Source organism: Hemicordylus capensis, chromosome 2 (genome assembly GCF_027244095.1).
Source record: "Hemicordylus capensis ecotype Gifberg chromosome 2, rHemCap1.1.pri, whole genome shotgun sequence".
Classification (NCBI taxonomy): domain Eukaryota; kingdom Metazoa; phylum Chordata; class Lepidosauria; order Squamata; family Cordylidae; genus Hemicordylus; species Hemicordylus capensis.
In genome coordinates this window covers 334,271,657-334,285,679 of record NC_069658.1, presented here as the reverse complement: position 1 = coordinate 334,285,679, position 14,023 = coordinate 334,271,657, and positions in this window count along the sequence as shown.

Here is a 14,023-nt window from a genome sequence, read left to right as displayed (position 1 = left end):
AGCACATAGGTCAGTGGCTCATATAACATGCAGTTCCTCGCCCCCACAGTCATGGTTCTGGGAAAGCTGCCCCCAACACTGAGATCAGCAAAAGAAGCCTCTCACGTGAGAGCATCCAAACACACAGGGGGTTTGGGTTAGAGCCTAAGAGTAGTTGTCTAGATGGTATAATTTGAAATCACGGTGGAGTTATGAGTTCCTGCTGCCTGGCTAGAAAGCCGAACTGAAGTGCAGCTTTATTTTCACATGGTGATATTTCTGCCTCTTCGGGAAGAAGCAGGATCAGAAAGGACATGGTCAGGTTTTCAATATTTTTACATCTCAAATGGATCGGAGGACAGACAATTAAAATGAGGATGGCTGTCTTGAGATTAGCCCTCCCTCATTGTGTTCTGGAGGCAGCAGAACAGAGTGGGTATGAACAACCTGCTAGTCTTGGGTGCAGATGGCTTTAATTGTCATTCCCAGATGTTCTGCCTCCTGAAGGTCAAATTCACCTTGTATAAATCTGGCTGAATCCTTCCAAGGGAGAGAGTTAACACATATATTCTATGCTAAGAAATGTAACAAAGCAGCAACCTTCTTCTTCTTTTTTTTACTCTGTATGTCTCAGCTTGCATATTTAGAGGCAAAGAGGACTCAGGCTGTCTCTGAGCCAAAACCGTGGGACACAGATTGACATTAGAGTAAGAAAGCTTTTGTCATTAGACATCAGTTTAAAGATAAAATTAAAAGTTTCCAATTTTGCTGGATATTATATATCAACAAAAATATGTTATTGTGCATAGTAATAAGATAAACAAGAGCTTTGTCATCTACTCTTTTCCACTTCTACAATGCCCCAGTGAAATAGAACCCCACTGTGCTCGTTTCTCAGAAGGTGAATTGAGGCTGAGAGCAGGTAGGGCCACTCAGCACACTGGTAGTTACAATGAGCAAAGGACATCTAAATGTGCATCCATGAGCCACACTGGGTCTCAGAACAAGAGTGTTTGTTTGTTGCAGTAAGGACCACCAACAATTGTTCAGGGCTGGCCCTAGGATAAATAGCACGGGCGAGGAGTGCCTTCAGCACCCCTCATTGTTTAGTTTACCTGAGTTACCAAGTCCTATGGCTTATCCATGCTCAGCTTGCCCCCCCCCCACTTTTCAGGTAGGCCCCCTGAGTGCTCATACATGAGGCCAGCCCTCAGTCCTGGGGTGTATCACAATCCAATCTGTTCATCTTCAAGATGCCACAAGATTTTTGGCTGCATTCTCACAATACTTTTCTGGCCCTGAATGTTAGTCAGGATTGGCAGCTGCACTCAGCACACAATCTGTTTTGCTGTTGGGATGCTGCAGTATAGTCCCCACACAATCCCAGTTAGTAGCTCTGGAGGAGCAGGTCAAAACAGCCATTGACCAGTCTTGACATCCTTCATGCTGCCTGGAGTGGGCGGCCAAAGCTGCTCTGACCATGCTCAGCCTCATTCAGCAATCTCCAGAGAACTTCAGAACTAACCAGCAAGACCAGGAAGGCAGGGGAGTGTTCCAAGTGAGTGGCAAACACAGGACACTTGACCAATTAAGGGCTGGGTGACTTGCACTTCACCCCAGGAGGGAGGCAAGCTGGAGAGCAAGGAGCTTTCCAGGATTAGACTGACAGATGGGTTGTGCAATCAGACAGCTCCACCTAAACCCCAGAGTTGGATTAAGCAAATACATGGATCCCAGGGCATCCTGGACAGCTCCGTCTATGTGCATCCTCCTGTACTGGAGTACTGCCTGCATGCATGATGGGCAGGTGTGAATTCTGGGAGTGGGAGGACAGGGAGGGACCATTTCCTGTACCTGGCCACTGTGTGTGTGTGTGTGTCACTTGGTAGGAGGCAAAGGGATGGCATCCCTCTCAGGGACCCATTGTTCTCCAGTTGGCTTAGCAGGAAGGAGTATGCTTAGCCATCATTTTATCCTACTTGGCATCTCCTCCCTGCACCAGCACCAATTTGTCTTTCAACTGATTTGCACCGTCCACTGTGCCTTGCACAGGGAGTACAATTTTTGGAGGGGGCTTCAGTCCACTGGCCAAAAATAGAAGCAAAAAGGGTACCCTTGGTGAAGGTGCATCCAGGGGCCATCTATGCAACTCTTCCTATCCACACCTCTCCCTGTTGACATGTCACACAAGTGCCATCTCTCCCCATCTTCCCAAATGGATAGTTTCCCAAGATACTGGTCCCACAGGCAGTGGACCTGGCCAATTTCATATGAGTGGCCAAGTCTCCCTGCTGAAATCTGTCAATGGAGTGTGGGGCTGCTGTCCAGGTGTTGCTGATCAGGCCATGCTGCACTATAACATTAAGGGGCAGGAGTATGGATATTGGGGCAGGTGTAGATTATGTGGTGTACTGCCAGGCAGAGTACAGTCAAGGTGTTCTGGGTGGATGGCCATGAAGTACAAGGAGGAGGCTAGAACATCAGCAGGCATGGTCTGTTCTGGATTCAGGAGTCTATGGTGGCTACGCAGGTGAGGATCAGTGCATGCAGGGAACCAGGATTGGTGAGAAGTGTGCATCCTCATTATCAGAGGATCCTGTAAGAGCAGCTGGGGGGATAGATCTGATCTTAGATCAAATATCCCAGTTAACACCACAGAAATTAGCCAGGGTTGCTGCCACAAGCAGGTTCACACAATCACAGCAATGTCAGTCAAACATGATTGTGGTATCCCAGCCAAAATATTCTATAATGTGCAGGCATTTTACAGTGTGTCCTTCCTTGTACATGACAAAGCACATGTACAATTCTGACTGACTAAATAGCAAACTCAGAAACAAATAGTACTCATTGTACTGATATATTTTACTTTGTTTCCCAAACTTCTAACAGCTAAGGTTCACTTTTCTTCCCGAATTAAAATTGGAAGAACCCCACTGACTTCTGTGCACATATCTGCTGTTGTAGAGGTCAGCAGGATGCATGAAACAATACAATGGGGAAAGAACCACACACATTGCCCCATTTGGACCCTTATGTGCCCCCATGATTCTAGACTATTGCTGTGTTCACCACTCCCTGTATCTGGGTGTCTGGCAACTGCAGTGCATTGGGGAATCCCCCAGGAGGCAGGAGTTCCAGGTGCCCATTTCTGTGTCTCCTCAGGCTGAAAGAAACCCAATGGTACACACAATCCCAAAGTCTTGGCTAACAGTGCATTGGCACTGTTAACCCAGGCTAAATGCCAGCTAAAAAGATGGGCGGGGCAACTTTGCTCTGCAGGAATCGGGCCCGAACCCGCCAATTCTCACATGAAGCCTAACCTAGGCTGGACTTCCCTAGCCTGGGTTAGACTGTGCGTGAGAACAGCCTCATAATGGGCTAGTTCAGATGAAACTTTGATCGTTATTATTAGATTGTTTTACCTGTGTACAAATGATCACCCGAATCAAAAACCACACATTCTCTACCCTGGATTTAAATACTAGATGTAATGTAGGATTTAGAATGTGGGGTAGTCATTATCATGCGATTAGATGATCATCTGAATTGCAGTGTGGTGTTTTCCCCCTTAACCATAGAGTTTGAATTGTAAACAGGGCAGAGTCCAGGATTGGATGTAGGAGGGACTTACTTTTGGTGCAATTTTTTTCTTGCTGGCTGAGGTGGAGAGTTGTGAGAGAGCTCTTTTAATCTCTGTTACATTAACTGACATAGATGGGAAACTTGCTGCTTACAAGACAAGTGTGCAGTTTACAAGTTTCACCCACTTTCTGATATAAAATAAATGTGGAAAACTGTGCATGCCTGAGTTTGAGTTTCAGAAATGATTTTTAAAATTTGTATTCTGGGAGGGGGAAGGAACAGTCTTACCCATCAAGGAAAAGCAAGTCTTATCCCTTGTCTTCACTCCCCCACCTTCCAGAGCCCAACTTACAGCTTGCTTCTTCAGTAATCCCCCACTCCCCCGCCACATTTCTCTCTGCTAGGATGTGGCAGAGCATTTTGCCCAGGAAGAACCCATTCATGTTGGGGGTGAAGGACTGACATAGCAAGGCTGCAAAAGGAGAGAGCCCAAGGTAGGGTGGGGAGGCCAGACCACCTGGCAGGTCCCTTAAGGCATAGAGGTTGCCCTTGGTCCTTTGCCTTCTCTTCCCCACTCAGCTGCAAAACTGTGTCTTTTAGTTCTCCAGCAGAAATTTGGGGTTGTGGGCTTGGAAACTGTGAGGATCCTTTCCTATAAAAGGGATTTCCCCAGTTTAGAGCTCAATATATTGCTTACTATAATCTATCTAATCTATCACTGTTTGGGCCTCACTCCCAGATCAACGCACAAAAGAAAGAAACATCTCTGTAGTTTTTTACAGGTAGGTTTTTGGTTCAACCAGACTACCAAAACAACCCCAAAACAGAAAATGCAGGGAATCTCTCCCACTGAAAAGCACGGAGAATGAAACCTCATAGAGATAGGCTAGTGTCACAGAGAGAGATAAGAGGTTGCTATTTAGAAGAATGCTTGCAAACTACAAGCCCTTTATTTTATTTTATTTTATTTTATTTATTTTATTACTAAATTTATATGCCACCTTTTATTAAAACAATCCCAAGGCTTTTACTAATATATACCTGGGTGCACCCTGAGATCTCCAAACATGCCCATTTAATTTGTGTACTTCAAGCTAGCAGGCAGGTAAGTGTGTCTTCATAGAAGACAAAGGAGCCAAATTTCTCAGTTCTGCCTTGGGAAAGGATTGCATCTCAACAACTGATCACTATGCATGAAGGTTTATGTACTTCTGTCTATGGGAAGGTGCTATGTTTGAAGCAGGAAATACAACAAAGGAAGCCTGGGAACCAAAGAGAGAGGGGAGTGATACCCCTGCATCTGCAAAAGGAAGGTACAGTAGAATTCTAAACACGAGTGGAAGAATACACTCTACCCACATTGATATGTTCATCGGAATCTGTTTTTCCAGTTGGTATAAAAAACTACAGATATACGAAGTGTGTGTTGAAAAGTATCCTCTGAACTGGCCCCATATCTTTCTATCCTTACCTGAAAATTTCCTAGCAGTTACCTCTTTTGGGGGCACTAAATTAATAGATTTTGAGGCCTGATACTTCTCTAGCCCTATTTCCTCAGTAATACAGCCCACCAATTTCATTTCAGTTTCTGAACAAAACCCCAAATGCAGTATGTGCATTACATACACACATAATCCTTGATCGTATATAGTAAAATTTAGAGAAGTCTCTTTGACATTAAACGGGGAAGCAAGGAGGTTATGTCCTGTAACCTCCACTCTAAAATATAAACAGCATGGCCTTAAATGCAGCAGCATTTTTAGTACAATATAAAATATATTATAGATGTGAGTCATGGAATTGCTCCCTTCTGGGCAGCTGTGTGCACAACTAACTGATGCATCCAATTATTTTATGTAACCAAGAGAAGCATTTGGCACTTGGGTCAGGATTTCCCCCATAATAGCAGTCATTGGAGGAGAGAGAGAGGGCAGGAGAGAGAGGGGGGAGGGGGGGAGAGGGAGAGCATCTAAGTAATCAATTGAATAAACATTATGCACAAAATAAGTCTTGCTCACATTCACTAAGCGGCTCTCTGTGAGAGCCAATAACTGCCTGCCATACCTAAATGGCACTTCATAGTGTGTGTCTGTGTGTGTTTGAGAGAGAGAGCGAGAGAGCGAGAGAGAGAGAACACTCCTGTACTTCAAACAAACTTAAAGTGCAACATATTTATTTACATAAAGGAATCTTGATTTAAGATCGCATAAGGAACTATTTTCCACTCTAGCTCATATGTAGGATTTCATGCTGAATTTTCACATAGTGAAGAATCTAGGAACTGAACCCAAAAACATGGTTTTATTAGGGAAGTTTTACAGGATGAAAAGCCAAAGCTATAGGTCGGGTGCACGACTGTGACCACTCAAGCTACTAAATTCAAAATGTCAAGGTTCTCATAATGAAGAATAGGCATAGTGTGACCTTTTGCCACTTGGTCAGATGTCCAACCTCTAGCCAATCAGAGACTATCGCCATATGGACCAAAGAGAAGCAAACAGGGAGGATATTCTCACAATGTGGGAGAACCGGACTAAGGGAGCCTAGCCCAATTCTCCCCCATTGTGAGAACCACCGGGCTCGCAGGCAAGTCCGGTGGTTCCACAGTGGCTAGCCCGCCTAAGAACCCCTCCCCTTAAACCAGGTTAATGGAGTTAAAGCTCCGTTAATCTGATTTTCTTGGTCATGAGATGCCGCAGCATCTCGGCAACTCACGGCAACTCATTAGTAGACCCCTGACTGGGAGGTTAAAACAAGCTTCTCAGCCTGAAGGGTCTCCCCAGAATGCCCCGTGCAAGAAAAAACCCAGGCCCAAACCCCCACTCAGTTATCAGTGGGTCTCCCTCGGCCAGTCATTCTATCTCTCTCCAACCTTTTTAATAGAGTTTTTGTTACAATAAAATTGGGTGGGGGCAGCAAACTTTGTACACAATCCTGAGTGCCTTAGAAGGGCAGCACAGAAATGGAAAAACAATAACAAATATTTTCTCTGCTTTGTAATCTATTATTTATTATGTATTGTTGTTGTTTCCGATGTGACTTGTAAATTTAGAGTACCTATATGGAGGTATTCAGTTAAAAATATTATTTTTTAATTTAAAATATTTATTTAAAATCCACAGGATATGTAACCTCACAGAGGCTTACATAAAATTAAAACAAAGCAATAATAAAAAATATACAGTTAAAACAGCAGTCACTAGCTAGTTTCTAACGTCAGTAGTTGAAGCTTTTGCAAAAGAGAAAAGCTTTACATTTCGGTCAGAAGACAAGAGGGAGGAACAGCCTTGAACCTCATCAGAGAGGTTGTTCTATCTAAAGCCTCAGGGGAAACTAGAGAAAAAGCCCTAATACTGGCAGCAGCTGAGCTCTGGACCAAATTACATGCACATACAGACATGTGCTATAGAGTTGTGCTTCCAAGTAGAAGTGTCTTTTTATTAAAAACATGGAGAAGGGGAGGCAAATTCAGTTTGATCAGGGCGCATGGGGCGGTTCACTCTTCTCCTGCATCCATTTTCCTGCTGAAAATCACCTCCCTGAAGCAGTGATTGCTTCTGAAGCAGCAGTTTGAGGAAATCACTGCTTCAGTGACAAATGGTCACATGGTGAGATTTTTGTCAGAAAAATGGAGCACAGGGAAAGAGTGAACTTCTCTAGGGAGCCCAGCCGGGTTCTGCACGTTCGTGTGATCTGCTGGGATTGGGTCGATCCTGGCGGTGCCATGGCAGCAAATCCACCTACGGAGCCTCCCTTGAAAACGAGGCTGAGTGAGCACGCCCTTAAACTTGTTTTTCTGCTCATGTGTCAGCTGTGGCTTGGGCAGGGGAAGGGGGATCCCACATACTTGTGTGGTGCATTATTGGAGCCCTGGGGGTTGAGCAGGGTGGCCCTGGGCAGTGTGTCCCAGCACCCCAACCCTCTGAGTTGCTTGCAGCAGCCAGTGCTCATGTGGGTGGGCAGATTGCTCATGTGCGGGGAGGTAAGCTCTTTCAGGCTTCCTCTCTGCAAACCCTGTAGCCTTTTTTCACTGTTCATGAAGAAAGGCTCTATATCTCAGTCATGGCCGATTATCTAGACCCATTTCAAACTGGCTTTAGAGTGGGATATGGGGTTGAGTCTGCCTTGGTCGGCCTGATGGATGACCTTTACCAGGGAATCGACAGAGGGAGTGTGACTCTGTTGGTTCTTTTGGATCTCTCGGCAGCGTTTGATACCATCAACCATGGTATTCTTCTGGATCGCCTGGGGGAATTAGGGATAAGAGGCACTGCTTTGCAGTGGTTCCACTCCTATCTCTCAGGCAGATTCCAGATGGTGGAGCTTGATGACAGCTCCTCTTCAAAATGGGAGCTATTATATGGAGTCCCTCATGGCTCCATTATGTCACCAGTGGTTTTTAACATTTATATGAAACCGCTCTCAGTATGCTGATGACACCCAAATCTATTTCTCCTTATCGTCATTATCAGGAAATGGCATTTACTCCCTAAATGCCTGTCTACGGGCAGTAATGGGCTGGATGAGGGATAACAAATTGAAGCTGAATCCAAGCAAGATGGAGGTGCTCATTGTGGGGGGTCATAATTTAAGGAATGAGTTAGATCTTCCTGTGCTGGATGGGGTTACACTCCCTCAGAAGGAACAGGTACGGAGCTTGGGAGTGCTCTTGGATCCAGGCCTCACCCTGGTATCTCAGGTGGAGGCTATGGCCAGGAGCAACTTCTATCAACTTTGGCTGATTTGACAGCTGTGTCCATTCCTTGATGAGAATGATCTCAAAACAGTGGTGCATCAGCTGGTAACCTCCAGGCTCAACTACTGCAATGTGCTGTACTTGGGGTTGCCTTTGTACATAGCTTGGAAACTTCAGTTAGTTCAAAATGCGGCAGCCAGATTGGTCTCTGGGGTAACCCGGAGAGACCATATTATACCTGTCTTAAAACAGTTGCAATGGCTGCCGATATGTTTCCGGGCGAAATACAAAGTGCTGGTTATTACCTTTAAAGCTATGAATGGCTTGGGTCCAGGCTATCTTAGAGAGTGCCTTCTTCAGTATGATCCTTATTGCTTGTTGAGGTAATCTGGAGAGGTCCGTCTCCAGTTACCACCGGTACATCTGGTGGCAACTCGGAACAGGGCCTTTTCTGTAGCTGCTCCTAGCCTATGGAATGCACTCCTGGCAGATATCCGCAGTTTAGGCTCGTTGTCGGCCTTTAAGAGAGCCCTAAACTTATTTGTTTGGCCTGGCCTTCGAAGGTTTGTAAATTGTTTTTAAAAGTATTTTAATTAGTTTTAAATAGTTTTTAATTTGTGTTTGAATTTTTTATATTGTTTTTAGCATTGTGTTTTAAATGGTGTGTGTTTTTATGGCTTTTTAAATTTGTTGTACACTGCCAAGAGCCTTTGGATGGGGTGGTTTATAAATGAAATAAATAAATAAATAAATAAATAAATGGGTCATGAATTACCATGAGTTTTGCGTTGGAGGTACTCTGCACTGTTTAAAGCCAGAGTGACAGATGTGCCCTGAGAGTGGCAACAATCAATTCGAAATGTATGGTGTTTAATACCTTCAGCATCTGATCACTGTTAAAAAATGTATGTGTATATATAATCATTATATTCATTCCTTTTTGTTACCTTTTACCATAAGTTACCAAAATCCTATATGCTTATCACTAGTCAAGAATGATATATTTCTAGATTCATGGCTCCAAGCTTTGGTGACTTCTGCCTCTATTTTTGGAAGAAACAAGGAAAAAGTACACACAAGTGACAGTGTGAATTTCACTAGAGAAATGGCTAGAAATTCTAAACATAATTAAGGAAGAATTAAGGCACCATTAGCCAACTGTTCTGAGTAATTCCAGATGAGAGAGAAATACAGACTGGGATGCAGCACTTTGTAAAATATTCCATAAAAAGGGATTGAAAATTCCTACAGATTACATTAACTCTTCTTGCCTTTCTTGTACGTTAAAATATTTTATCATTGTCATGAAGAAAGCTCAGAAATTCACAGTGTTGTGTTTAAAAAAAAAAAAAAATCTGTGCTGATAACCCTTTGGCTAATTTAGAAGGCTTTCAGAATTCATTCAATATCATTCAATGTGAACAAACAGAGAGAGAAGAACAGAATTGTCACTGATTATATAGGGATGAGGAAACTACAGTACGATAATATTCAAAAAGCTGCTTTGGAATCTGATATTTGAGTTCAGATGTTCATGGGAAGATTTACCAACACATTCTAAATACCAGCTTCATGCTCAGCCCTACAGATCTGTTGCTTAAAAAAATCAGAATTCTAAGCTTCACATTAAATCCATTAGGCAGACCTTTAGCTGGTTCTAACATCATGTGAAACCAGGTTTATAACTCAGGTTTGCACACTTTGCGCATAAGAGGAGGAAGGACACTGCTCCTGATCCTCACTGTATACAACAGGCAGGATTTGTCATGACGTCTGAATCCAACAAATTCTGACTTTTTAAGCCAGGGTATGAAACTGGGATTCAATAGTGCCAAACATTTTGTAGTGACCTCTCAAGATAGTAGAATTAAGGGCTTTCTGTATTGTCCTACTATCCTTGGGTTACCAATGAAATAGCTAGTACTTCTAGTACACTCCTTTAGTTATGGAATGTACTAGAAAGGATTTGTACTGTCAGGGATTTGGCCTATACTGAATGTGTGTACCTAAGTCTAGGGACCAGGGATAGGCTGGGACTTCTGCTGGTATACCGATCACCCCACTGCCCAGTGGGGTCCCTAACTGAACTGACGGACCTAGTTGCTGTGTTGGCATTGGAGTCACCCAGGTTGTTGATGGTGAGGGACTTTAATGTTCATTTTGGGACCGGGTTGTCAGGGGCGGCTAATGAGTTCACAGCGACCATGGCAACTGTGGACCTATCCCAGTTGGTCTGTAGTCCGACACATGATACTGGTCACACACTCAATTTGTTATTTTGCTTCAATCAGGGAGGTGTCCCATGGGTGGGGACTCCTGTCATCTCCTCATTGTCATGGATGGATCACCATCTGGTTAAGGTAGAACTTACAACCATGACCCATCTCTGCAGGAGAAGGACCTATTAGATTGGCCAGCTTGAGGAGGTTATTGGATCCAATAGGATTCCAAGAAACCCTGGTGGGGTTTAGGGTTGGCTCTGCTAACGATTCTGTCAAGGCTCTGGTACAAAGATGGAATGATGAACTCACTAGAGCAGTAGACACAATAGTTCCTAAGCGTCCTCTCCGACTTGCTTTAAAGACAACCCTGTGGTATTCGGATGAGTTATGGGAGCTGAAGCCATGAGGTAGACGATTAGAGCAGAAGCGTAGGAAGACCCGGTGCGAGTCTGATCAGGCATAACCCAGAGCACATTTGAAGACCTATGCTCTGGCAGTATGGGCAGCAAACAAGCAGTTCTTTTCTGCCCGCATTGCTTCTGCAAATTCACGTCCAGCTGAGTTGTCCGGGGGGGGGGCTCATATGTACCCCCTCCCAATTGAGTTTAAACTTGGAACCATTGGTCACTCGCTGTGATGTCTTTAACAACTTTTTTGTGGATAAAATCTCTCAGATTCAAACTGAGCTGGATTCCACAGTTTCTGCAGAGTCTACTGTGGAGGTGTCCAACAATTCCTCTTATGAGATTAGATTGGATCATTTTCAGTTTGTGACTCCTGCAGAACTGGACAAACTGCTTTGGACAGTGAGTCCTACAACCTGTTCTTTTGACCTTTGCCCAACTTGGCTCATCGCATCTGATAATCATATTATCAGAGAGGGTCTGGTTAATATTGTAAATGCTTCTCTGAGGGAGGGCAGGATGCATCCTGCCCTCTGGTTAATATTGTAAATGCTTCTCTGAGGGAGGGCAGGATGCATCCTGCCCTCCCTCAGAGAAGCATTTACAATATTAACCAGACCCTCTCTGATAATATGATTATCAAATGCAATGAGCCAAGTTGGGCAAAGGTCAAGAGAACAGGTTGTAGGACTCACTGTCCAAAGCAGTTTGTCCAGTTCTGCAGGAGTCAGAATTATTAGACCACTTTTGAAGAAAGCTGCTCTGGATCCCTCAGAGTTAGCTAATTACAGACCTGTTTCTAATCTTTCACAGTTGGGCAAGGTGGTTGAGCGGGTGGTGGCCTCTCAGCTCCAGGCAGTTTTGGATGATGCAGATTATCTAGACCTGTTTCAAACTGACTTTCATGTGGGCTATGGGGTCTAGACTGCCTTGGTCAGCCTGATGGATGATCTCCAACTGACTATTGACAGAAGGAGTGTGACTCTGCTGATCCTTTTGGATCTCTCTGTGGCTTTTGATACCATTGACCATGGTATCCTTCTGAATCACCTGAGGGAGGTGGGATCGGGTGGCACTGTTTTACAGTGGTTCTGCTCCTACCTCTCTTGCAGATTACAGATGGTGTCATTTGGAGACATTGTTCTGCTAAGTGAGAACTGAAGCGTGGAGTCCCACAAGGCTCCATACTGTCTCCAATGCTTTTCAACATCTACATGAAACCACTGGGAGAGATCATCAGGAGGTTTGGTGCAGGGTGTTATCAATATGCTGATGACACCCAGATTTACTTCTCCATGCCAACCTCGTCAGGAAATGGCATATCTTCTCTAAATGCCTGCATGAAGGCAGTAGTGGGCTGGATGAGGGATAACAAACTGAAATTGAATCCAAAGATGACTGTGGGGAGCCAGGACCCGAGAGATGGTTTAGAGCTGCCTGTTCTGTATGGGATTACACTCTCCCTGAAAGATCAGGTACATAGCTTGGGAGTGCTTCTGGACCCAAAGCTCTTCCTGGTTTCTCAGGTTGAGGCGGTGGCCAGGAGTATTTTTTATCAGCTTCGACTGATACGTCAGCTACGTCCATTTCTATGAATGACCTTAAAACAGTGGTACATATGCTGGTAGCCTCCAGGCTTGACTACTGTAATGCACTCAATTGCCTTTGTACGTGGTCCGGAAACTACAATTGGTACAGAATGTGGCAGCCAGATTGGTCTCTTGGACAACACAAAAGGACCACATAATACTGGTTCTAAAAGAACTGCACTGGCTGCCGATATATTTCCGGGTGAAATACAAAGTGCTGGTTATTACCTATAAAGCCCTTAATAGCTTGGGTCCAGGCTATTTGAGAGAGTGCCTCCTTTGTCATTATCCCTGTTGCCTGTTACGATCTTCTGGAGAGGTCCAGTTATGGTTGCTACCAGCTCATTTGGTGGCGACCCAGGACCGGACTTTCTCTGTGGCTGCCCCAGGGCTTTGGAATAAGCTTCCTGCTGAAATAAGAGCATCTCCTTCTCTGTTTGTTTTCAGGAAGAACCTCAAGACCTCCTGTTCCCTCAGGCTTTTAATTAGAATTAATTGTAATAATTTTAAGAACTTGATTTAATAATTTTATTATATGGTTTTTATTGTCATGTATTTTAATGTGTGATTTTTAAATATTTTAAATTTTGTGCACTGCCTAGAGATATGCATATCAGGTGGTATAAAAATACAATAGATAGATAGATAGACTAAAACAAGAATTGCAGCCCAAGGATTGGCTGCTTAGTTGAGACCATTAAGTGAAATTCAGTGCATTCCATTTCCTGCTCCTGGCCTCAGTTGACCTCTTAGGATTTCCAAATCACTAGTTGTGCAGCCCTCAGGATGTCCTCAGGGGCATAATTTTAGGTAGCAAAGAGTGCTTCCAGAGGAACAGAAGATCAGCAAAAAATGCCTACACACCCCATGTATGAGCACCTGCATTTCAGAAGTGGAACCATTTAAAGGTGGCACTTGCCACTCTCCCTCCCCCGCACTCAAACCGCTGAACCAGCGGCAGCAAAAACTGGTTTGTATTTGAACCCGAGTACAAACTAGTAATATTGCCAGTGGCTTAACCTGGTTTTTGTGCTGTGGCTACTCCCAAAACCAGAGAAATGGCGGCTCAGAGCAGCCCAGAAATGGTTCAGCTCTATGCCAGCCATGGTTCTCACTGGCCGCCTCTCTGAGCTGTTACCCTGCTCTCTGCCGTCTCCACATTCCTCCTGCCATTGCCTGGCAATAGGGATGCCACATTCATCCATTTAAAGGGAGAGAACCACATTGGAGAAAGCCCACTTTCCCCTGTGTCTTGTGGGCACTCCTTGTCCATCTGAACAAAAAGAATGGGATGACAATTCAGGCACAGCAAGGGGAGGATGCTCTAAGCAATTCCGGACTGCAGAGATATCTGCATAAATACATGAAACCCCAGTAATACCAGAAACTGAGCAACTTGGTTGTTTCCCCACAAAGGGCATACATGCTAGGGGAATGATACCACATCACTTGGCAGAAATACCAGTATGCTGACTTTGTACATAAACCCGCATAAACCTCAGCTGTGAAAACCTTCCTGTTGTCCACTCATATAAAGAAAGAGACAAC